The sequence below is a fragment of the Triturus cristatus genome, chromosome 1_2 (assembly GCF_964204655.1).
Source record: "Triturus cristatus chromosome 1_2, aTriCri1.1, whole genome shotgun sequence".
Classification (NCBI taxonomy): domain Eukaryota; kingdom Metazoa; phylum Chordata; class Amphibia; order Caudata; family Salamandridae; genus Triturus; species Triturus cristatus.
The window spans coordinates 762,269,731-762,295,941 of record NC_140580.1 but is presented as its reverse complement, the minus strand read 5'-3'; positions in this window follow the sequence as shown (position 1 = coordinate 762,295,941).

Below are 26,211 nucleotides of genomic sequence, written 5' to 3'. Positions count from 1 at the left end.
GAATTGTGTGGCGTAGAGGGGAACTGTGTGGGGAGAAAATATGTGGCGTGGAGTGGAATTGTATGGCATGGAGTGGATTAGAGTTGTGTGGCATGGAATTGTATGGAGTGTAGTGGCGTGCAGTGGAATTGTGTTGATGGAGTTGAATAGTGTGGAGCTGAGTGACAAGGAATTTTCTGGAGTGGAGTGGAATGAAATGGAATTGTGTGGAGGGGAGTGGAATTGTATGGCATGGAATGGGATTGTGTGGAGTTGAATTGTGTGGCATGGAGTAGAATTGTGTGACGTAAAGTGGCATGGAATTCTGCAGAGAGGAGTAGAATTGTGTGGTGTGAATTAGAACTGAGTGGCATGAAGAGTGAAATTGTGTAGCATGGAGTCAAGTAGAGTGGAATTATGTAGCATGAAATTGTGTGGAGTGGAGTGGACTGGAATTGTGTGGATGGGAGTAGAGTGGAATTGTAAAATTCATTTTGAAGTATAAAATATGGATTTTGCATGTCAAAATAAACATTTCATTTTTCAAGTAGGAAAACTCTAAATTATATATGCACTTATATTTTACTTTTCAAAATGAATTTTACATTTCACTGCTATGATAGTGAATATAATGTCAGATGTATAGATATTTGTTAGTTCATTAGTATGTATAAATATACAGGTCTAGAGGGTGCACATTTTCTGTTACCCTAGGAAGCATGTGCACATTGTTTCTATGTTCATTGCAGAAGGTGTTTAAAAGGGAGAAACAATGTGGAAACCAGCATAGTGATCAAGGCTAGTTGACCCGTTGACGTTTGTGAGTCTCAGCTCTGCACTATTCACAAAGTGGATTGGAAGCTTTGGCGTTCCATTCCCTTATTGGATTGACAGAGGGAGAAGTGAAGACTGAGATAGTGTGGCAGCAGCTCTACGGTTTTGTGTGGCTTGGTGATTTTGGAAGAAACATATATAACATATATAATGTCAATGACAATGATTTAATTTGAGATGTAATCAGTGCTGTTATAAATTATGACATAGAGTGATGTGGGGGCACAAGTTATCGTTTGTTTGCTAACTACAGTGTCACAAGGTGATTTCACGGGGCGAGGAGGAAAGTGAAAATGTTGACCCCTTACCCCCTTTCATCTCTCCCGTATTCTGTTTTCAGTCGCCGTGGGAACAGAAGTTAGAGACCGGTTACGGCCCCTTTAAGGATTCCGGTTCCCAGAAAGCCAGCCCGACCCATGTGACCACGTCATATGGGCCCTGTTCCAGTGAAGGCACGGAGGAGGCGGGCCTTTTAAGCAGAAGTAAAGGCATCGGAGGAGAGAGCTGTGACCAGAAAGACAGAGGACTGGAGCACCTACGCGTCGGGACCCCAGGACCAGAAGGACACCGTCAAAACCCCAGCGTAGAAGACGCCCCCTCCACGGGAGAGACCGGGACGCTCTCGGGTACGGGGGTGGCTCTCTAAGGGAGGTCGGAACAGGAGGGAATCAACCGCAGGGACCAAGGAGGTGTAGAAGCCCCTGATAGTACGCAGCGTTAGCGAGCATGGTGCTGGCGGTCACCTGGTGGTGGTCTTAAGGTGTTTTCCTCCCCACTCCTCTCCCTACAACCAACCTGCCCATGCAGGACGAAGCCATTAAAACGTGTTTTTTTGTTATTGTCCACATCTACCGTACCCTATCCGATGAGAGGGTGAAGAGAACCAACCCTGAAGACTTCCTCTGAAGACAAGAAGGAAGCCACAACCAAGACTTTGTACTGATATATGTTGAAATCCTGAGAGTAAATACTCACCCAATCGTACATTGTCTCTCAGCGCGTAATTGCCCATTTGACACGTGGTGTCAGAAGTGGGATATTTCTATTGATAAACAGAAATGGAAGCCCTTATTCAGCAACTTATTCGAGGCCAAGAAAAACTGGAATGGGCAGTTGAGAGACAGATGACGGCAGCTCAAGCTGACAGGGAACTCTTTAGTAACTCCATTAACCAACATTTAGAAAGTCTCCATAAATTAGCAGAAGAACAGGACCATCTTCCAGTAGCAACACCTGCCCGACAAGGTACCCAGTCTGGGTTCCCCACTATTGCATTGCAGAAGTATACCTCAGGGGAAGACCCAGATACCTTCCTTACCAATTTTGAACGCGCTGCCAGAGCCTCCGGCTGGCCTGAACAAAAATGGCCTTTTTTCCTGGCTCCATTGTTAAGTGATGAGGCCGAGGCAGCCTACCAGGTAGCCAGCCCAATGGGCAATACCCCCTACAAAGAAATAAAGGAAACCATCCTGGACCACCTAGGCGTGGATGCAGAAGCATATAGAGTACGCTTCCGAAAGGAGAAAGGGAAACCAGGGGATACCCCTAAAATATTATTCGACAAATTAAAAGCAGCCGCAGACAAATGTCTAAAATCCCAGATCCACTCTAAGGAAGAGATAATGTCATTAATATATCTAGAACCATTCCTAGAGGCCCTCCCCTATCCCACGCAAAGGTGGCTTAAGCAACATAACCATCTTTCTGTCGAACAAGCGGTAGAAGTGGCCACCACTTATTCCAGAGCCCAACCAAGATCATCCGCCTGGGAAGGAGAGAAAAGCTCACGTCCAACCACAGGGAAGACAGATAAAAAATATACCAAACGCGTGGTAGAACCCACAAAGACCCGCTATCCTAAATGCGAATCTGTTATAACCAAGGGATCTCAATGCTTTGACTGCGGGACCTTGGGACATATAGCCCGATTTTGCCCGCAGAAGAAAACAGCTGAAGAGCCCATGGATGTCGGTTATCTTCCCCGCCACGTCTTATACACCAAGGAAATAGGCACCTATTTCTATGTAAGTCTAGTCATAGATGGGATATGTGTAAAAACTCTTCTTGACTCCGGCTGTAGACAGTCGGTCATCCAGAAAGCCTTGATTAGACCAGAGAACATCAACAAGTGCCCATCCGATGTGTACATGGGGATATCAAATCATATCTAATGGTTCGGGTAAGGGTGAGGTTACCAGATGGGAAAACTATACAGGTCAAAGTAGGGGTATTACCTAATCTCCTAGAGAAACTCATTTTAGGGACTGATAATCCAGAGTTCATACAGCTTCTCCGAAGTAAGGTGAAGAGTATTGCAGATACATCCCCAATCCTCCTCTCTCAGGCACCCTGGCAAAACAAGAAAAATTTCAGATACGCCCAAAAGAATGACCCCACACTTGAAACAGCGTGGCAACAGGCGTCCCCCTCCCCTGATACTTACCCATCATTCCTGGTTGAGCATGACCTCCTATATAGAAAAGCAAGCCCTTCCGGTCGTAAACAGCTGCTTGTCCCTCATGGGTTCCGGGAACAGGTAATGTCTTTTGCACACAGTCATCTGTTGGCCGGCCAATCCAGTCAAAACATCCTTGACCATTTCTATTGGCCCGGTATATACGCCACATTACTAAGTATTGCCATGAATGTGAAGTGTGCCAAAAAAAGAATCCCTATCACCCCCCTCAGGTCCCCCTACAACCCCTTCCAATCATTGGAAAACCCTTTGAACGCATAGGAATGGACCTCATAGGACCACTACCTAAATCTAGGAAAGGGAACCAATACGCCCTGGTCTTGATCGATTATGCCACCCGATACCCCGAAGCCTTCCCGTTGCGAACCCCGAATACAGGTACTATCTGTGAAAAACTACTAGAGCTGTTTTCTCGTGTGGGTTTCCCTAGGGAAATCCTCACTGATCAAGGCACCCCTTTTGTTTTACGATTGATGGGTCAAGTCTGCAAGACCCTAGATATCACCCAGATACGGACCTCTGTGTACCATCCCCAAACGGACGGCTTGTGCGTACGGTACAACGGTACCATTAAGCTAACTTAAAAAAAAAATGATGACAGCCGAAGGTGCTGATTGGGACGCGTTGTTGCCCTTAGCTCTTTTTGTCATACGTTGCCAAAAACAGTAGTTTGGGCTGCTCCGCTTTTGAACTCCTATATGGACGAAAACCACGCACTCTTCTGGAAATGACCAAGGAAGCCTGGGAGCAAGAGAAACCAGAAGAAAACCAAAACGTTCTGGAATATTCCCAGGGATTACGTTCCGTTTGCAGAAATTGCGTGAGTTTGCCCATACCAACCTTGAAAAGCCCCAGAGACACCAACAGGTGTTCTATGATAAAGGAAAGAAATGGCGCCAGTTACAAATACACAACTGGGTACTAGTTCTTATGCCCTCTTCCCTCCCAAAAACCTGAGCCGAGTGGAAAGGACCCTATGACATAGTAGAGAAAATCGGTCTGACCACCTACCGCCTACGCCTTAGTAGAAAGAAGACATAAATCTTTCATATTAATCTTCTAAAAAAATGGTTAGGTCCCCCTCCCAAAGACAACTTGGTACTGACCCAAGGACCGACCACAAATCCTTCCACCCTACACCTGTTGGATATAAACAACACCCTTCTCGAGCCACAAAGGAAAGAGCTAGAAACACTGTTGGCCCCCTTTTCTCCTCTTTTTACCGATATACCAGGACGAACTGCATTGATAGAACATTCCATCCCTTCACAGCCTGGGAAAGTAGTGAGACAACGACCATATCACATTCCCGCAGCTCGTAGGAAGGCAATAGAAGACGAGATCCACAACATGCTTACAATGGGAATTATCCGTCCTTCTCAGAGTGAGTGGTCCTCTCCAGTAGTCCTAGTTCCCAAGCCAGATGGTTCCTGAAGATTTTGTATTGACTTCCGAGCCTTAAATGCCATCACAAAATTTGATTCCTACCCTCTTCCCCAGGTCGATGAATTAATTGAACAACTAGGGGAGGCCCAATACATCACGACCCTCGATCTCACCAAGGGCTATTGGTAGGTACCCTTATCCCCACAAGACCAGGCCAAGACAGCGTTCAGAACCCCTTCAGGTCTCTATGAATTTACAGTCCTTCCATTTGGCCTTCATGGGGCACCGGCCACTTTTCAGAGACTTATGGATATAGTATTACGGGAACATCGGGGATATTCGGCAGCGTACCTCGATGATATCGTAATATACAGCTCCAGCTGGGAACAACACCTGAAACACTGTGGGAGGGTACTGCAGGCTCTTAGAGGCTGGACTGCACATAAACTCAAAGAAATCCCGGGTTGCATTTCAGAAGGTTCGGTATCTAGGATACCTCCTTGGGAACGGGGTGATCGAACCACAACACGAGAAAGTAAAGGCCATCACCGATACACCTTTCCCTACAACCAAACGAGACACCAGAGCCGTTCTCTGGTTGTTGGGGTATTATCGACGGTTCATCCCTCGTTATTCTGCAATAGCCTCCCGATTAACGGACCTCCTAAAAAAGAATGTCAGAGCAAAAGACCTCCTCTGTCCCTCCCCTCAAGCCCACCAAGCCTTTCAGGAACTCAAAGCCATCATTACCTCTAGCCCTGTCCTAGCTTCCCCCGATTTCACCAGACCATTCACCCTCCAAACAGACGCTTCTGATTCTGGTCTGGGAGCTGTCCTGTCCCAGTTATCGAATGAAGGTCTAGAACTCCCAGTAGTATTTATCAGCAGAAAGCTATTTCCACGTGAAAAGAATTACCCTACTATTGAAAAACAGTGTCTGGCAGTAAAGTGGGCGATTGAAAAACTTTGTTACTACCTGGAAGGCTCACCCTTCATCTTATATACGGATCATGCACCCCTTCAATGGTTGAGTCGCAACAAAGGAAACAATCCACGCGTCCTGAGGTGGTTCCTTTTCCTCCAACCTTTCTCTTTTGAAGTACGGCATCGACATGGGCGGTGCAATGGGAATGCAGACTTCCTATCCCGTATCACCCAGTTCCCCGACTGTGAACTGTCTGGGGGGGGGGTGTCACAAGGTGATTTCACGGGGCGAGGAGGAAAGTGAAAACATTGACCCTTTACCCCCTTTCATCTCTCCCGTATTCTGTTTTCAGTCACCGTGGGAACAGCAGTTAGAGACTGGTTACGGCCCCTTTAAGGATTCCGGTTCCCAGGAAGTCAGCCCGACCCATGTCACCCCGTCACGTGGGCCCTGTTCCAGTGAAGGCACGGAGGAGGCGGGCCTTTTAAGTGGAAGTAAAGGCATCGGAGGAGAGAGCTGTGGCCGGAAAGACAGAGGACTAGAGCACCTACGCGTCGGGACCCCAGGACCAGAAGGACACCGCCAAAACCCCAGCAAAGAAGAAGACACCCCCTCCACGGGAGAGACCGGGACATTGCCGCCCCCAAGAACCCAACAGATGGAGCCGGACCCGATCCGGTACTACACACCTACCCGCCACGCTCCAGGAGGAGCGTGGCTATCAGAGGTACGCTCTCGGGTACGGGGGTGGCTCTCTAAGGGAGGTCGGAACGGGAGGGAATCAACCGCGGGGACCAAGGAGGCGTAGAAGCCCCTGATAGCACGCAGCGCTAGTGAGCGTGGCGCTGGCGGTCACCTGGTGGTGATCTTAAGGTGTTTTCCTCCCCACTCCTCTCCCTACAACCAACCTGCCCGTGCAGGACGAAGCCATTAAAACTTGTTTCTTTGTTCTTTTTTTGTTATTGTCCACATCTACCGCCGGACCCTATCCGATGAGAACCAACTCTGAAGACTTCCTCTGAAGACAAGAAGGAAGCCAGAACTAAGACTTTGTACCGATATATGTTGAAATCCTGAGAATAAATACTCACCTAATCGTACATTGTCTCTCAGCTCGTTATTGCCCATTTGACATACAGCTAGTGAATGTCTATGCTTTCTTTATTAATGATGTCACAGACATAGTCACCTAACTCTAATGCTACTGTAACCTTTGAATGTTTCTGTAAATTTCGAAGGTTTTTTTTTTCCGACAAAAACAGATAATTTTATTACACCTAACTATAGCGTTACTTTAACCTGTGGTTTTTTTCAGTGAATTTCTAGGAAGTTTTTTTTAACGTAAAGTAATATTTTATTACCATATGTAAGGTAAGGGCTATGCGAGGATCCCTAAACACTAATATTACCCCATTTGTTCCTAAAAGTTAGATAAGATAGGAAAGTAAATACATTCCCATTTAATTAGACATCCTACCTATTGTGTTCTGTAAGGTTTCAGTTAGGAGGATTTATGGTGTTTTAGCTTCCTTTTTTCCATGTAATAGTAAACATTTAAAAAATGCAGTGTCGCTCCTAGGTAATCAACCTGCTAGTTCCACAGCTTAATAGATCTAACACTTCAAAATAATACAAAATATAAGTCATGCATAGCGAAAGGTAAGGTTTTATCTGTCACTTCTGGATAACTAATAACTCAGAATCCATAAAAACTCGACCAACCAAGATGAACTGATGCAGATTGGCAAAGCTCAACAATCTCTTACAACAGCAGAGAAAAACAGAAGGAAGGAAGCAGTTCTTACAAAATGTCTCCCTCTAATCCTTCCATTATGCCTCAGTGGGACCTCAATTTAGCTTAAACATTCTTGATAGGTTCTCTGCTTGAACTTCTACAGATTTATCATGTATGGTTGTTGGTTTTCACAATACTTTTTTAGTGGCTGTTACTTCTGTGAGATGCATTGGTAAGTTGCAGGTCCTCCTTTTTTTACGTCTGTTTTTCCTGGCAAATTGGTCCTATGGACTGTTGTGTCCTGGCAACTGCTCTTGCATTCCCGTCATGGTTACCAGCCTCCAGAGGTTCTGGAAGGTAGACCAGAGGAGAAGACAGTTGCTGCTGTAAGGATTATGATTTTTATCAGTAATTGTCCATCACTCAGGAATGAAGCAACCCATTTCCAGACAGCTGTGGGCAGACCCAAACAAAGTGACCCATCGTTCCACAATAAAGACAGGCTCCTGTAAGGACATGTCCAGGGGTTACAGGTTCAGCACAAAATCCACAGCTACTCCCTATTCATTCTGCCCTCTGGGAAACACCATCCCACCCTTGTCACCACTTTTAAGAGGCGCAGACAGTAGTTTTGGATAGAAGAGCTTTATTAAGATAGGAGGAACAGTCCCTGGACATGTCCTTCAGCAGCAACTGTCTTCTCCTCTGGTCTACCTTCCAGAACCTCTGGAGGCTGGTAACAATGACGAGAATGCAAGAAACTGAAGGGGATGTAGCTAGCATGCCTTTGTCAGCAGTGGCCTCTCCTAGCACAGCCGTATCCTGGTGATCTACTATCGGCATTGTTATGCAGCAGTCTTCCTCATCCACTATGTGTGCTAGGTCTTTTTCTATAAGGTTGTTTTCCTGAAGGTCGTCCGCTCCCTCCACTTCATTATCACTTTCTCCCCCTCCAGCAGCCTTTTTACCGCTCGATATAGTAGCAGTTTGACTATTCTCGGTCAGACACTCATTACATTGTTCACTGGAAGTCATGGCTGAATTGCTACAATTATCTGCGCTTGCGATTCCTTGTTGAGAGTCAGTTGCGTCAAAATCTACATGCTGATTACACAAGCCAATTTCCTGCAGAGTCTCATCAGCCGGGCTATTTATTCGATTTGGACCTTGCACACAGTTTAATTGTAATAAAGAAACATTACCACGTAAGGGGGCGCTAGAGGGCGCTAGACCAACATGGCCGCACATTCGTGAGGCTCTCGCCGTCCAGGCGCTCAAACGCTTCATTAGTCCATCCTACACTTGAGGACCGCAACTTTGACCTGCTCTAACTGTTGGGCAACGGCCAGAGAACGTCCATGCCAACTTGGGAGCCATTCTGCCCAGCGGATTAGCGGAGACGAGCGCCGACGATACCGGCGGTCGCTGCTGCTGCGGAGCTGGAGCGCGAAGGTCGGCTGCCGAACACACGCTGCACCGAGGATCCAACGTACATGCTGGGCCGAGGATCGTGTCTGCGGGAGGAGAGCGGTGCCCGGCGCAACTGAAGTGACTCCCTCCGGTCATCGACGACCGCCCGGTGCACTGGTAAGGCGGGGGCGAGCTGGGGCCGCATCGGAGGCTCTCGGCCGTGGCGCTGCTGACGTGGGACTGGTCTCGGCTCTGGGGGCCGGCGAGGGGAGACTCCATCGTTGTCGAGGCGGCTTTGGGTGCGGCGGGGGTGTGGAATCTCGATTGCTGGACCCCCCCCCCCGGCCACGGGGCCCGACCTGCCGTTTGCCTGTGCCTCCTGTTGCTGCACGCGGGGATCTGCGAGGTGTGGTGTCCCCGCGGACTGAGAAGTGGCCCGGCCGAACCCCCGCGGGGGGCTGACCGGGGCAGGACCACCGAGAGCTCCGGAGTGAGTTCTGTGCCATTGGCGAGCTGTGGCTGCGAGGGGTGCCTGACTGGAGCTGCTACTGAGGGATCGGTGCCTCTCCCCTGGCGGGTACCGGGTGCCTTCCCCACTTTAAAGAATCTGTAAACCCCTTCCTTTCTACTGGCCTAAGGGATTCCCGGAGAGCGTCCAGGGTACGGCCAAGTCCTCATATTGCTGCGCTCCTCGGGACACTGGCTGTGGCGGCGTGACTGCCCTGTGGTTGCTACCAAGCGTGGGAACCAGGTCGATAATCGCCGAGATGGGGAAAACGGACGCTAAACAATCCCGGCTCCCATTTGAAACCCAAAAAAGCAAAAAACCCCGGGCCCCACCGCCGGAGGAAGGCGATTTCGCTGGTGGAGACGCAGAGGAAGTGGACTGGAAAGCGATCCTCCTGAATATGCAATCCAGCCTCACCTCCATTGATTCCAAGATCGACGATATGTCTCGCCGCCTGGACTCCGTAGTACACAGACTGGATCGGCAGGAGGAGCGGGTCAAAGAGGCGGAACAGCGGATTTCGGGGCTCGAGGATGGGGCATCGGTCGCCACGTCCAGAGTTTCACAGATGGAGAAACTGCTGAAGGTAATCACCGACAAAAACGAGGATTTAGAGGCGAGATCGCGCCGCAACAACGTGCGCCTTCTTGGTCTTGCAGAAAATACCTCCGTGGGCAAAATGGAACTTTTCATTGAAAAACTCCTCTCTGACCTCTTTGGCGCAGATGCCTTCTCTCCACAACTGGTGGTGGAATGAGCCCACCGCACCTTGGGCCCTCGCCCCGTGCCCGGGGCGCCTCCGAGACCTGTAATCATCCGTTTCTTGAATTATAGGGATCGGGACACATTGCTACGACTTGCCAGGGAACGTCAACCAGTCCTTTTTGAAAATACCACGTTATCCTTTTTTCCAGACTTTACACAGTCAGTGCAGGATGCACGTCGTAAATTTGGACAAGTCAAGAAGCGACTGATGCAACATGGTCTCCAATACTCCATGCTATATCCTGCTCGGTTGCGGGTGGTCCATCGTGGCAAGCCCTATATCTTTCAGGATCCATCCCAGGTTGAACTGTTCCTCAGGGACCACAAAAAATCTCCTGATCCAGCTCGCTCCCCCACAGAGAGGGCGAGATCCCGATCGCCCACTTCTGCTCTTGACTGATTTGAGGTTTTTAGCGGCCATTATGTCTCATTGATGACACTGTTCTGTTGTGGCTCTGCTCTGCCTCCGCCTGTTTCTCCTTCTGCTATGCAGGTTTTTTTTATTATGGATACATATTCTCTGCTGCGCTTTTGCCCTTGATTGTAGAGCTACCACATGTCAGGCCCTGCAGTTCTAGATGGTTCCTCAATGCTGTTTTGTAAACCTGATTGAGCCCTGGCGCCAACCTCCCCCTCCCGCGTTTCTGCTGGATCTTGACTCCGGGCGATAGCGGGTGAAATATTGGGGGAGTGGGATGGCGGGTCTGGACCCCTAGTGTTCCCCATTTGGGTGTTCCCCGATAAGTAAATGACAGGACGTTATGGGATTGTACAGGGTGGGGGTGATGCCCGACATGATTGGGATGTCGGAGTGGGTGGGTGGGTGGGATTTCTAGGGCATGTTTTGAAGTTGTTTTTTATCAGCATGAGCATTGCACATATACATTTTGTTGTAGCACAGTATGCCACCATTGCTAATCACCTATACCTGAGGTATTGCTGCCGGATGGGTTTACTTACTTGTGTCTCTCTTACCCGCGGATCTGACCCACGCTACGAGTGATGAGCTGAAGGGGGGGGGGGGTTGCTCACTGCTATCACCTGGAATGTCAGGGGACTAGGTGACCCGAGAAAGCGCAGGCGGATCTTAGGTGCATTGGATAGATTGAATGCCCAGGTTGTGTTCCTGCAGGAGACCCACATAGACCCCCTGCGCAGAGGCACCTTTGCTGCTAGATGGGCTGCACACTTGATTCATGCGCCGTACTCGTCATATGCGAGAGGCACTGCTATTCTCGTGAAAAGAGGTATTCCTTATGTCCCCCTTGGCGCCGCCGCGGACCGGGAGGGCCGATACTGTATAGCATGGGGTAGGATAGGTATTGAAACCATTACCCTGGCCTGCTCCTACGGTCCCAACTGTGATGACCCGAGCAGCTTCATTGCTCTCTGGAACAAGAGTCGCGAAGTGGGTTCTGCGCACCTCATCTGGGGAGGTGATTTCAACGCTGTGTTAGACCCTGCTTGGGATAGATCTAACCCATCTGTACACCATTATACTAACACACACAAATATCTTAGTGACATTTGTGACACTCAGGACGTGGTAGATACATGGCGTCATTCACACCCGACTTCCAGGGAAGGCACACATTGGAACACTGCCTATGCCACATGGGCCAGACTGGATTACATCATGGTAAATAAGGCATTGGTCCCCTCCATGGTCGCGGTGCAACATGTAGGCCGCACATTCTCTGACCACTCCCCGGTGCTGGCAAAATTTCGCTTACCTGACTTAATGGGTAGACCCCCGACATGGCGACTCCAACCCAACACCCTACTAGATGACCTTTTCCGTACCGAACTAGGCCACGAACTAGAGGACTTCCTGTCTCGTAACAAGGGATCGGTGGATCAGGTGTCCACCATTTGGGAAGCCTTAAAAGTCACGATACGCGGGTTCTGCATCTCTAAGAGTTCAGGGGTACTGCGGGCCTTACGCGACACACTACGTACATTGGAGTCCACCCTTCACACTCTGGAGACCAGCCCAGATTATGCCGTCAACACAGCTAAACAGGCGCAATACCGTGAGGCGTTGTTAGATTACACCGCCACTGCCGAAAGAGAGGTCAACTTCCGAGGCAAGTACTTCAGAGCCCGGATGTACGGGGATGGGGAGCGACCCGGTAGGTACTTGGCGGGGGCGGTCCGCCCACAGCGCGGCTCTAACTTCGTAATGGAGCTGGACGGGGAGGACGGAGTCCCTATACGTGACACACAATCACTTCTGGCGGCCTTCACTGACCACTATTCTACATTATATTCCACTACTAGGGTCGGCGCGCCAGACATGGACGACTACTTGAGGGAGCTTACCCTGGGATGGCTCTCAGACCATCAGAGGGAGTTTTTAGCAGAACCGATAGGCGTAGACGAGGTTAGAGATGCGATCAACCAGATGGCACCCGGCAAGGCCCCCGGTCTGGACGGGTTGCCCATGGATTTTTATAAGGCATATATAGATATCCTGGCTCCGGTACTTCGAGAGGTCTTTATGGAGGCGCACAAGTCTGGCGCGCTCCCTCCCTCTATGCAGGAGGCGCTGATCACCTCACTATTAAAACCTGGGAAACCACCCCAATCCTGCGATTCTTACCGCCCTCTCTCGCTCATTAACTGTGATGCCAAAATTTTAACCAAAGTGCTAGCTAACCGTCTACAGTTGTTACTGGGAGGGCTGGTGCTATCGGATCAGGCGGGATTCGTCCCTGGTAGAGCCACTTCCAATAATCTCCGGACGCTTTTCTCCATTATGCATAATGTGGACCCTAACTTACCACTGGTGGCAGTCTTTCTGGACGCCACCAAGGCCTTTGACTCCCTGGAATGGGACTATCTTCATTGTATTTTGCGCAACATGGGACTGCCCCTAGGCTTCACGCGCTGGATTAATATTCTCTATGATCGGCCGATCGCTAGGGTAGTGGTGAATGGACGGATTTCGGAGGCTTTCGTGGTGTCGCGGGGAACCCGTCAAGGGTGCCCCCTATCTCCGTTGCTTTTCGCGATGGCGATGGAGCCGCTGGCTGCCCGGCTCCGGCAACACCACCGGGACAGGGCCCTACGATGTCTCCAACGAGAGGTGCTTATATCCTTATATGCGGATGACATAACCCTGTACATCCGTGATCCCGCTGCTAACCTCAACCCCATCCTTCGGGAGTTTATTCGCTTTGCGGGCATGTCTGGCATCCACATCAACTGGGGAAAATCCACTGTCTTCCCACTAACCACGGCTGCTCACCCGTTCCACATGGACTACCCCCTACGATGGGAAAGGGATGAGGTTCGCTATTTGGGCATACTTCTTTCTCATGATCGTGAGGAGCTGATGCGACTGAACTATGGCCGCACGTTTGACCATATTCAAGCCTGCGTGTCCAGATGGATCACGCTGCCCCTCTCTTTTGCGGGACGAGCCTCCCTCATCAAGATGGTGGTTCTCCCCAAGCTCCTTTATCTATTCCTGAATATCCCATATTACCCAGGCAGATCCTTCTTTCAACTCCTGCGTTCTGAGCTTATCCGACTGGTCTGGGGAGGGAAGAAGCCTCGTCTCAGCTGGGAGACCTTGACACGTCCCTTTGCGCAGGGGGGCTTTGACTTGCCAGACTTTGAAATGTACTACCATAGCGCGCAAGCCCATTACGTTCACCATTGGATCCGCCCCACCCCCTTTCTACCACAGACGGCGGTGGAACATTGGTTGGCGGATCCTATCCCACTGGAGGGAGCGATATTTAGTACGCCAGAGACACGAACGACATACCGTACCACGATTTCCAGTTCCATTCTAGCGTGGCGATACATCACGAAACTAACCCACACGACAATGCTTTACTCTCCATTACTTCCCCTGGCGTATCACCCCTTGCTGCCCCTTTTGCAGGAACAATTGTTTAAAAACTTTATGGCCAAATTCCACATAGAGAAGTGGGGTGATCTTTATCAGGATGGACTATTCCGCTCCCAGACACACATGTTCGCTAACACTGCCCCTACTTCCATGGATACATTCCTCTATATTCGGCTTCGTAGCGGAATCCGAGCAGTGACAGGGGAATTTCCTGGTGAACCACCCATTCTCGAGCCTCTCCATCGGCTACTCAAGGCGGTCACTCCGGCGCACGCAGTCTCTACCCTATACCACTCATTACGCACTACACCAGCTTCCCTACCCTGCAGGGCACGAGCCAAATGGGAGGAAGAATTGGGTCTGCCCATAGATGATGAGCTCTGGAGCTATTGCTGCCTACAAACTGAACAAATATCCTCCAGTAGCAGGTTCAGGGTGATTCATTATAAATTCCTACACAGACTCTATTGCACTCCAGCGCACATGCACAGGGTGGGCCTCCGGGAGGAGGATCTCTGCTGGCGTTGCCGCGCCCCAGCGGCAGGCTTCCTTCACATGGCTTGGGGATGCCGAGAAATAGCCGACTATTGGCAACAAGTGTACTCCGGCATTTCAGAGATGATAGACACCCCGTTGTCACCCTCTCCGGCGCAGTCGCTCCTAGGCTACACAAAAACTATTAAGAAGCCGGCACGTAGATTTGCCACAGTCGCCTTTCTCATGGCCAAGAGACTAATAGCATGTAGATGGGGGAGGGGCAGAGCCCCTAAATTTAAGGATTGGATTAGCGACATGGTGCACTGTCAGGACACTCTGCTTCGTTATGCAGAGCTCCTGCCTTCCGCGTCCAGGCCGACTGACATCTGGGGTCCCCTTCAAGCATATTTGCTGTCACACCCACAGATATAACGTAATCTCCCAGTCAAGTTCGCCTCAGCTTGTCACGCCAATAATTATACTGCTGCGGCCTACTGGAGGGAGCAGGAGGGGACTAATGCCACAGGGCAGCGGGGATGGAACTCCCCCCTCACTTCCTTGGTTCTCTACCGGGGTGGATCTCGGGTAGCAACTCTTCTGAACAATATAAGGGGATGGCAGAGAGGACTGCCCTTATGCATGTCTGAAATCCGCATATGTATAGCTGGTATGGGTCGCTGCGGAAAAGGGTACTGGATGCACATTACTCCGTGCTTAGATATGTTATAGTCCTTCGGGATGGCATGCTGAATGTTGATGTTTCCTATGCCGCAGCCGGCCCCTGGAGGGTTGTAGGCAGGCAGCTGTGTTCAACACTCAAACTCCCACTTATACCGAGCCGCCGGCCACTTGATGGTTGTAGGCATGGGGCTGTGTTATTTTTGCTATATGGTCATGCTGAATAAAGGTTTTTTGAAAATTAAAAAAAAAAAAAAAAAACATTACCTCGTATCAGCGTAAGCTTCGACAAGTCATTGCTTTGATCCTTAGAGGGAGAGAAAGTAGAGGCTGCAACGTTGTTACCTTCGCAGCCATGTTCTGTCTGCACTGCCTCCATCACAGCAACAGCCATAGTTTGTTCCAACGAAGGGGGGTTGCAAGCCTGTATAACACCAGCCGCCTTGCTAGACTGGAGGAACTTAAAGACAGATTTCCCCAATTGAGAGATTTCCCCTCTCCCATCAGTATGTGCGCATTGGTCAGACACATCAGAAGGTTTTGTTTTTCTTTTTTCCAGAGTAGCAGCAGAAACGACTGGAACACGCTGATTTCGACCTCGAGGGGGAGCCATACCTGCACGCAGATAGTATAATCCCGGCCAGCAGTGTGAACCAAGGCTATATGAGCTCCGTCGCGTCACACGCGAAGCCCAGCTCGCAGCTCTGCAGATTTGCAGAGGACGGCAGGTGGCAATAATCATCGAGTTTTTCCAACCCTCTATATTCCTTCCAGGACACACGATTGTTTGTCTGAGCCTCCCCGATAGCAGTGTCGGCTATGTCGGGAGCATCAAGGCTAAGAGCGGGAGCTGACGTGGATGCAGGCTCTCAACGGCGGCTTCAAGCCGCCATCTTCCTTCTTCATCGACAGCCTGGTTAGGATGGTTCCTTCTCTAGGATACAGGGTGGGGTGGGTTTGGGTGTGGCTCTGGGTGGTTTGGTTAGTGGGGGTTAAGATAAAAATGTCAAAAGGAGTAAGTAATGGAATAATGTTTGATCTGAGCTTCACTGCTTATAACTATAATATTGTTAACATGTATAGTTCAGGATTCTATCAAAGTATGGTTGAAATAACTTTGTGTTTGTTTAAGGCAACTGAGTTGACTCTAGAACTCTCTATAAGAGTGTCAGATGGGGCAGTCATCTGTATAACTTATTATTTGAATTCTGATGTTTATTACTATAGCATTGCTATTATTGTTGTCATATATAGCTTTGAGGTCTACAACCCCCTGGCCGTAAATCTTTTTTGTTTTAATGCAAAAGATAACTTGCAGAGCTATGCTATGTGGGCCTTAGGTTTCTGTATGATTTATAAATGGGGCTAATCAAAATCCTATGTTGGAATGTTGCCGGATTGAATTCAGTGAACAAATTCCAGATGGTACGGGCAAAACTCCAGAATTACAAACCCCATGTCGTTGCTCTGACCGAAACACATTTGGCATACAAGGATAGGCATTTGCTAAAACAACTGGGATATAAGACAGTTGTCTGTACTTCGCAGATGGTGTCTATTAGAGGTGTTGCTTTGCTAGTCGACAAAAAGCTTGACTACACTGTGCTTAGAACTTCCCAAGATATTCGAGGTAGATGGATACGCTTATCAATGGCCACAAGCTTGTATTATGGGCTGTTTATGGTCCAAACCTGCATGACCCATCTATTATTGAGTCACTATCTTTCGATCTTTTTGAGTGGCATGGGGATCTAATAATTATGGGTGACTTTAATTGTACTATGAATCCACATATAGACTCAACTAACCAAGGGGCCTCAACTAGAATGAGGAAGGTCAGGGCTGCTATTGCGGAAATGGCTCGATTGCATGACTTGAAAGACGCATGGCGTCTATTGCATCCTTTAATACCTGGTTATACTTATTATAGCAAACCTCACCGACAATACTCAAGAATCGACATGATCTTTGTTAATAACTCCATTCTTAATATAGCTAAATGTGAAGTCTGTCCCAAGATAGCCTCAGATCATTAGCCTCTAAAACTGATACTCACATCTAGCTCATCTAATAAACAAACACGTCAGTTTTCTTTCCCTCATTATCTGCTGACGGATATAGAATACCAATCTTTCATGAAGGAGAGTATTAACAATTTTTTAATTGACAACGAAGGCTCTGCCTCCCTTTTTTCAGTCTGGGACTCACTTAAAACTTTTATAAGAGGAGTTACTCAGCAGTATGTCTGGAGACAAAATTCGCATTAAGAATCAGACAAGTGAAGATACTAGAGCAGAAATCCGACAACTAGAAATAGTACACGCGGATGAAATTAGGCGAGGGAATATTCAAAAGATGTCAGCTCCCACGTACTCTCAAACATATTTACTTCTAATCGAGAAACGTGCTGCATTAGGACGGTCTCTAAAAGATAAAACTGCGGCCAACTACAATAAAAATAGAGCTTTCCAATATGAGTATGGCGAACAAGTAGGTAAAGTGCTCGCACACCAAATCTCTGATAAAAGGGCGGGGCGAGTAATAAAGAGTATAAGAGAAGTTGGGGGATTACTCCATACACATCCAGAAGAGATATAGAGATATTACAGCAATTCTCAAACTTTTATCAGGCACTTTATAGCAACCCTAACGTGTTTGATGCAAGGAAATTTGTTGCATATATGGATAAATGCAAATTCCGCAAAACTATTAATAGATTAGAAATAGATCAGATACAAGATCTTAATTTAGATATTACAGCCGAGGAAATATCGGACGCTACCGATGTACTTCCTTCTGGAAAAGCGGCAGGAGAAGATAAAATACCGTTGGAATTCTATAAAATATTTAAGACTGGCTTAGCCTCTAGTATTTCCCAGATTATGAATCATGTTGGTGTAAAGGGGACGGTCCTGAACTCGTGGGATGTGACAAATACGGTCTTCTTTCTGAAAATGAGCAAGCCGAGGGAAGAATGCGGGTCATATCGACCGATTTCATTAATCAACGCCAACATTTTCGCAAAAATATTGGCTATGCGTCTTGCACCTTACATGGCACAATTAGTTTCTGATCAACAACATGAATTCATACCCGGCAGGGATACAACTTCACATGTGAATACAGCTCTAGTCGCTTTTGATGCTGCTTCTAAACTTAATAAGGACCTAGGGATGATCATGCTTGCTGCTGAGAAAGCATTCAATCGTGTAACGTGGGACTGTCTCTGGGCTATACTCTCAGCATATAACATCCATGGCCGCTTCTAGGACTGGATTCGAGCTCTGTATAAAAGCCCAGTAGCTAAATAAATGTATTTAAACTATCAATCTGCTCCTTTTTCTATACTGAGGGGTACTCGGCAAGGGTGCCCTTTATCACCTTTACTATTTGCTCTATACATAGAGCCATTTATTAGATCATTAATTACTAACTCACAAATTCTTCCAGTCTTACTAGGCTCTGAAGAATTAAGAGTGACGGCCTACGCTGACGACATTGCCGTCTTCTCTGCAGATCCAGGCAGGGCTACAGAGGCTATTCAAATTGAAGCTAGCACATTTGGGGACTTCTCTGGATATAAATTAAATGTTCATAAGACCCAGATTATTCTCAACTTTCGGGCAAACAGGGCGATGTTTGGGATTGTCATATCAGCAACCTACCTAGGAGTACAGATTACCGCAGACCTGGGACAGGTCATAAAACTGAATTATTAGTTCTTCTTTAACCCCTTCTGTGCCCATGACGAGCTGGACTCGTCATGGGCCGCGGTTGCGCTGTGCCCATGACGAGTCCAGCTCGTCATGAACCCCGCCCACTAATGCAACGCCCGGCACAGGGCGGGGAAAGGGCGTGGCACACAAGGGGTTAAAGCTATGGTTGCTAAAATGAAGGAATGGCATAAACTTCCTATCAGTATCATAGGACGTTGTAATGTTGTTAAAATGATTATTTTGTCTAAATTTCATTATTTATTTAGGGCAATACCGTTGCGTGTCCCGAATTATTTCTTTAAAAAATTGGAGGGGGCTATTATGAGCTTTATATGGAGTTATAAACAACCGAGACATTCTATAAAATTTCTAAAACTACCTTATAGATATGGAGGACTACAATTACCCGATTTTAAAACATACTTCTGGGCCTCTTTTGCAGGACGTCTTCACAACCTCCTTGCTCTCTATAGGCTATATTGCTGCTATAGTCTTGCTGTTGGCAATGATAGTACTATGTTTTTGTACAGGATCCATGACCCAAACTACTTTAAAAGAGTAAAGTTCAAGACATTGAGGCACATAGGGGCATATGCATCAACCAAAGTAATACCGATTCCTTAATAGCGAAAAATAAGGAATCGCCATTAAGGAATCGGTAATTGGCATGCATCAACAGATTCGGTAAAATTTAGCGATTCCTTAAAAATCGCTAAATTTACCGATTCCTTAATAGCGGGGCACGCAAACGGCCCCACTAGCAAATAGCGAGTTCGGTAATACCGATTTGGCTAATAGCGAGTTCGGTAATACCGAATTAGCAATTACCGAATCGGTAATAGCGAAATCGCAAATTGCCGCGTCGCACCGGGAACAGGCTGATGACATCACCAACCAGGAAATACTGCTGCCCCACCCACATAGCCTCGACAGAGGAGCAGACAGGAGCTGGAAAGAAGGACAGGCTGTGCAGAGTGAGGCCACACAGATTCTGCCAGTCACAGCACACATCCATCATGTCGCAGGAAGTGCCATCCAGCGCTGAATCTGCACGCAAGCGCAAGAAGAAGTTTTCAGACAGGGAGCTGGAGTACCTCATCGAGGGAGTGGCCAGCAAACACGACCGCCTCTTTGGCAAGCTGTCCCTCAAGGTGCCTGAGACCGAGAAGCGGCGCATCTGGCAGCGCATCCGTGAGAGGGTCAATGCGGTTGGCGTCACTAGCCGCAGCATCGACGATCTCAAAAAACGGTGGTATGACCTCCGGAAGCGCGCAAAAGAGAGGATTGCTGAGAGGCTCCGGGAGGCAAGAAGGACTGGAGGCGGAACAAGCACTGCACCATCCAACACAGCCCTGGAGGACCTTGTGGAAGGGACGATAGAGCGGGAAGCCGTCGTGGGGGTGATCCAGATGGACACGTCCGGCGCAGCCACAAGTGCCCAAGGTAAGATGCATGCCTGTGCCACACCCAGCATAGCGTAAATCCATACCCATGCCCCCAGCCCAATCTCACTGTGTCTGCAGCTCTGGCACAGACAGTTCCACACATGACACTACTGCATCTTGGGAGTTGTAGTCTAGTCAGCCCAGAGTGCAGGCACAGGCGTAAATCCTCACACAACACATATTTTGTACATGGCTGTAGACTGTTCATTTGTTGGACCACAGAGGGACATTGATGGGTACAACACTATGTAGGTGTAATCATCCCACTAATCATGCACTGTTTCACACACAGATGCATCACCTGGGGACTCTGACGACAGCGACCAGCTGATCATATCTGAGACACCCGTGGAGTCAGACCAGGAGACTGTGCAGGATGCGCACGCACCGCCAACACCTGCCACCCCACCAGCACAACCTCCACCAGCGCCACAATCATCGGCACCAGCACCAGTGCCACAAGCCAAGGCACCACCACCTGCGCCACAAGCAACGGCACCAGCAAGCCAGCCTGCAGCCAGTGCAGCCACAATACCGCAGAGGCACAGGCACCAAGTTGCGCCCTTGCAGGAGATGGCAACCCCCCCCCCGCAATTGGCACCCACGCAGCGCACATCCACACCACCTGCTGCACCACATGGAGGCTCAAGACACGCACGGCGTCACAGGGCCCGTCGCAGTTCCGTCTCCTCAGCTGACCAGGATGTCCCAACAACCTCTGCAATTGAGGAGAGGATGCTGCGCACACAGAACCTGCAGGGAAGACATGTGGCTAGCATCAGCTGCAACATCGTGCGCCTAGCGAGGGAGATGCGCACCATGACTGCAGCAGTCACCGACATGGGCTCCGCGGTCAGGGACATGGGCACGGCGGTCAGGGACCAGACCACTGCGGTTGCTGATGGCAATGCTCAGCTCAGGGAGGAGGTATGTGAGCTCACCCGTGCCATCAGGGAGGGCCATGAGTCCCAGAGGAGGAGTAACCGGCAGCTAATGTTGCGTTCTGCCGCCGCTACCAAGGCCATACAACGGCACAGCAACTGCACCGCTGTGTTGGCACGCCGCACAGTCTCCCTGCAGGTGGACCTTGGGCACTTCTGCGGTGATGTTGCCAAGTCACTGGGACACATCACCACTGCTGTGGAACAACTGCAGAGCAGCACATGCAGTGCTGCAGCATTGGGAGGGGATGACAACAGTGAGGCTGCCTCCAGTGTCAGCAGCGTGTCACTGGCAGAGGCCAGCACCAGGCGCCGAAGTTCGCGTGCCTCCACGGGGACAGGCCGTGGTGAGGGTTTGGATGCACCTGAGCGGAGGCTTGGTGTACGTGGCAAGCGGCACTAGAAATTTGGACATGCTGCAGGTCCATGGTGGAGCAACCATGGCCATCCAATTATTCTGTTTGCACAGGCCTGACTTTAAGGAACCTTTTATTTACATTTATGCAATCGGAGCATGATTCACAATGCTAGTTCTGTTGCACAATCCTCTGTGCTACTGTGCATTAAACAGTTGCACCCAACACCAACTTGTAATGTCTCATTTTACCCAGGGTCAAAAATGATTTTGCGTTATGTCTGTCCGCCTCCTATGGCCCTCTGCTGTGTTAGGGATGTGTGCCGGTCGTCGTTGGGTGGGTGGTTGGTCAGCCTGGGGGTCGTCATCCCTGTCCACCTCCATGGGTATCCCCCTTCTGGTGGCAATGTTGTGCAGCATTGCACATACAGCAATTATTCGACAGCATGTGTCTGGTTGGTATAGCATTGCGCCGCCAGTCTTGTGGAGGATACGGAAGCGGCTCTTGAGAATCCCAAAAGTCCGCTCTATCACATTCCTCGTGCTGATGTGTGCAGCGTTGTAGCGATGTTCCTGCGGGGTTGCTGGATTTAGGAATGGGGTTAGTATGTATTCCCGCAGGGCGTAAGCACTGTCACCTAGAAGATAGAAGCATAGACTTAGCATTGGTGATGTACATACATGTGTGGTGTTGGTGTGGGGAAGCGTAGTTCTACTTACCTAACAGGAGTCCCTCTCCAAATTCGCCATTGAGTAGTCGCCTGTGCATTCCACTGTTGCGGAAGATGTATGAGTCGTGTGTGCTCCCTGGGAATTGTGCCACTAGGTCCGTTATGATGTTGTTGGCATCGCACACAACCTGCACGTTGATCGAGTGGTATGACTTGCGGTTCCTGAAAAGGTACTCATTTGCTGACGGAGGGCATATGGGGATATGCGTGCAGTCGATGCATCCAATCACATGTGGAAATTGTGCCACCTGGTAGAATGCCTGTTTGGTGCGGTCCAACTGCTGTGGGGTTGTGGGGAAGCTGATGTGTCTGTGGAGCATTGTCAGCATGGCATCTAGGAATTTTTGGAAGAAGCGTGACAGTGCGCTTTGCGAGACACCTCCGGCAACCGCAATTACCCCCTGGAAACTCCCTGAGGCCAGTAGGTGCAGGCTGCATAGTACCTGAACGTGCGCAGGGATTGCATTTGTCCGGTGGGTCTGGTGCTGCAGTAATGGTTCCAGGTCTGCAATCAGGCGCATGATCATAGCGCGATTGAGGCGATATTTCTGGTACACCTCGTCCTCATTCTGGCCGAGCAGGGTTATGCGCAGTCTGAACACTCGCTCCTGGACCCTTCTCCTGCGCTGTCCTGCTGCATTGATCCGCATCCTCCTTGCAAGCACGTAGAGGGCAGCCATTTTGTGGGAGCCAACAGGGTCTCCTGGGCCAAATTTAAGGGTTTAGTGATTGCCTCAATCATTTGCACATGTAGGAATTTTTTTTTTTTTTTTTTTTTTTTTGTGACTTTACCTCCAGGTTTTGATTCCCCTTATTTAGCTCTGGCAAAATAGCGATTTTTGGGATTTTCGTTATTAGCGAGTTTTGTTGCATTGGGGTGCGATTCGTTATTTGCTATTGGCAATTTCCGGGAGCTAATAGTGATTTCGGTAATTGCGAATTCGGTATTTAGCGATTCGGTAAATTAGCATTTTGGGTATTAGCGATTCGGTATGTCCGAGGTTATTTATTTAGCGATTCGTTATTTGCTCGGGTTTTGGGTTGATGCATTGGGATTGGGTATTTTTAACACAATACCGGGAGCTATTACCGAATCGGTATTTTACCGACTGGATTTTGGCTTGATGCATAAGGGTGCAAGTGTACATATGGTGGGATATAACAGCTAAGTGTAATTTACCTTTGACACATCTCAGCATGCCATTATGGAGCAACCCGATGCTTCTGGAAATCTTTCATGACATGCAAGCCAAATCCTGGAATACATATGGTATTAATCAACTTACTCACCTATATAATGCCACTGGTTTCCTTACGTTCTCAGATCTTCAGAAGTCATATGGTATCCCCAAAAATATGTTCTACAAATACCTACAGATTAGAGACTGTCTATGGGGGAGTAGAGGAATAAGGCACCCTATAGGTTCGGATATATTGAATTACCTACACATAGAGGGAAAACTAACTATCAGTAAGGCTTACCAACTATTTCCTCAAATATGGGAGAATGACAGCCTTAAAACAGCATCTAAATGGAGTGAGATATTGAGACAAGATGTAGGTCCTGTGGATATAGAAGAATCACTGGAGAGTTTAGATACTGCGATATGTTCTATTAACTTAAAGTTGCAACAGCTTAAAACTGTATACATGCTCTATTATACTCCAGAACGTATAGCTAAATGGACAGACCCCATTGGTATCAATGCGAATGATAAATGTAAATGCGCCTAGTGCGGACTGGTTGCTGCTAACATCCTACATATGTTTATTACCTGTCCTGGCTTGACTGATTTCTGGAAGGATGTCCTTTGTATAATAACTAATCGCTTAAAAATCAATATACACTTAACGGGTAAAGAGCTGATACTTGGCAATAAACCAGGAGGTAGCTTTGGGATGAAGATCCTTTATATCGATTATTATCGCAACAGCAAAACTTTGCATTGCCCACGCATGGATATCTAAATTCCCACCCAAAGCTTATGAATGGTGGGCAATGTTAAGGGAGATCTTTGAAAGGGAGAGGGCTATAGCCAAAAGTAGAGGTGTTCGCTCTGGAAAGAAGTTTTATCGAATTTGGGGTCCTATGTTAAATTTGACTAAAACAGTACTGTTATTGCCCCATGCAAAAATATTGTACTTATTTTTGTCTCTCCCCCTCTGTCTTCTGTTTATTTCTTATTTGTTTCTTTGTTCAATGTAGTATGATTCTTTTCAGAAGCTCGGTTTTAATTATGTTCTTTTCTTTGTTGTTTACTCCTTGTGAAGGAAAAAAAAAAAGATAAATATGTAGAAGTTCAAACAGAGAACCTACCAAGAATGTTAAAGCTAAATTGAGGTCCCACTGAGGCATAATAGAAGGATTAGAGTGAGACATGTTGTAAGAACGTTTAGCAAAAGCAAAATAGTTAGTCCTGAAGACTGAAGAGGAATGTAACAATGCAATCAAGTAACATTTGACTGTCCCCACGTTACAGCCTTTTCATGCTAATGAAAGAGCAAAGCGTAGAATATCTGAAAGATGGGCTTTCAAGGGATCCACAGTGTTATCAGAGCACTAAGGGGAAAACCTATTGCACCTGCAGATACACCCAGTTGGAATTAGAATGCAGATACATGTTGCTGCTCAATCTCCAGACATGGAGGTGTATTTTCTGAAGATTGGGGTAGAGAACCTGGTCCCCTGACTGGGAAAGAAGATCTACCCAGAGAGGAAGACGGATCGGTGAACACAGTGAGATGTGCTGGAGGTCAGCATATCACACTTTTTCCATCGAATCAGGAGGTGATGAAGATTACTTAGTCCCGGTCTTGGAAAATATTCCTCAGAACCAAAAGAATCCTGAATTTGGGAGGAAAGACATAGTGAAGTGGAAAAGTCCATTTCAACTAGAAAGCATCCCTGGAGGCTACTTGCGACGGATGATGGAGAGCACAGAAGAGCGGGCATTGACAAGTGGAGAAAAGGTCGACCTGGTGTATACACTACTGCTTGTATGAATAGAAGGCCCTGAGAGGGATCTAGGTGAGCTATAGGCCTATTTAGAGAAAAGCCCTTGTTGAACAGCAGGTATGCTGTGTACTACAAATGGCAAGACACCCTCTCCGATGACTGAGCTTTTAGCAGCCAATCTTCTAGATACAGAAATACGGGGCTCCCAAATTCTTCTGAGATGAGCCATTAGCATTGCCATCACCCTTGTAAATACTACAGATGCTGGAGGTAGACCAAAGGGAAGTACTGCAAACTGGTAGTGATTTGACCTTACTCCGAAACACGGTGTTGAGACAGACAATGAGTTGGAAATGTCGACTTACAAAAATATCGACTTGAAAATATCGTGATTCAGAAATATCGACAGCAAGAATATTGTGGTCAAGAACATCGAATTTAAGGTAAGAAAATATCATTTTTTAAATATAGAAGTCATAATATTGTTTGCAAAAATATAAATGTTTAATATATCGATTTTTTTTTATTAGTTTTATGTATTTTAGTTTATATTTTAAATGTATGTGATGTATTTTTTTTGCATAAGTACTGTTTATGTTTTTTAATATATGTGTTATATTTTTTGTAGTTATCAATTTTATCTTAATTACATATTTTTTGATTCCATAGTGGGTTGTGGGTTTATAGGGGAATAGGGTGGGAAGTAATTTAATTATAATAAATGAATGATTATTTTTATTTATTTAATTTAGACTTTATAGTGTTACTTGTGGTAAGTTATTTGTAATTATTTATTAATTTGTTGTTAATTAATATTAATTAATTAATTGATAATTATGGCAATTGTGTGATCTTTGTTAGGTGTGGGTTGTGGGGTTTATGGGGTAAAGGTTGGGAAGTAATTTATTTTTAATTAATTAATAATTAGTTCTTAATTAATATTGATTATTTATTGAAAATTAAATATGGAACTGGTGTAATTAATTTTAAGTGTGGGTTATTAGGTTTATAAGGGTAAAGTAGGGTAAGTAA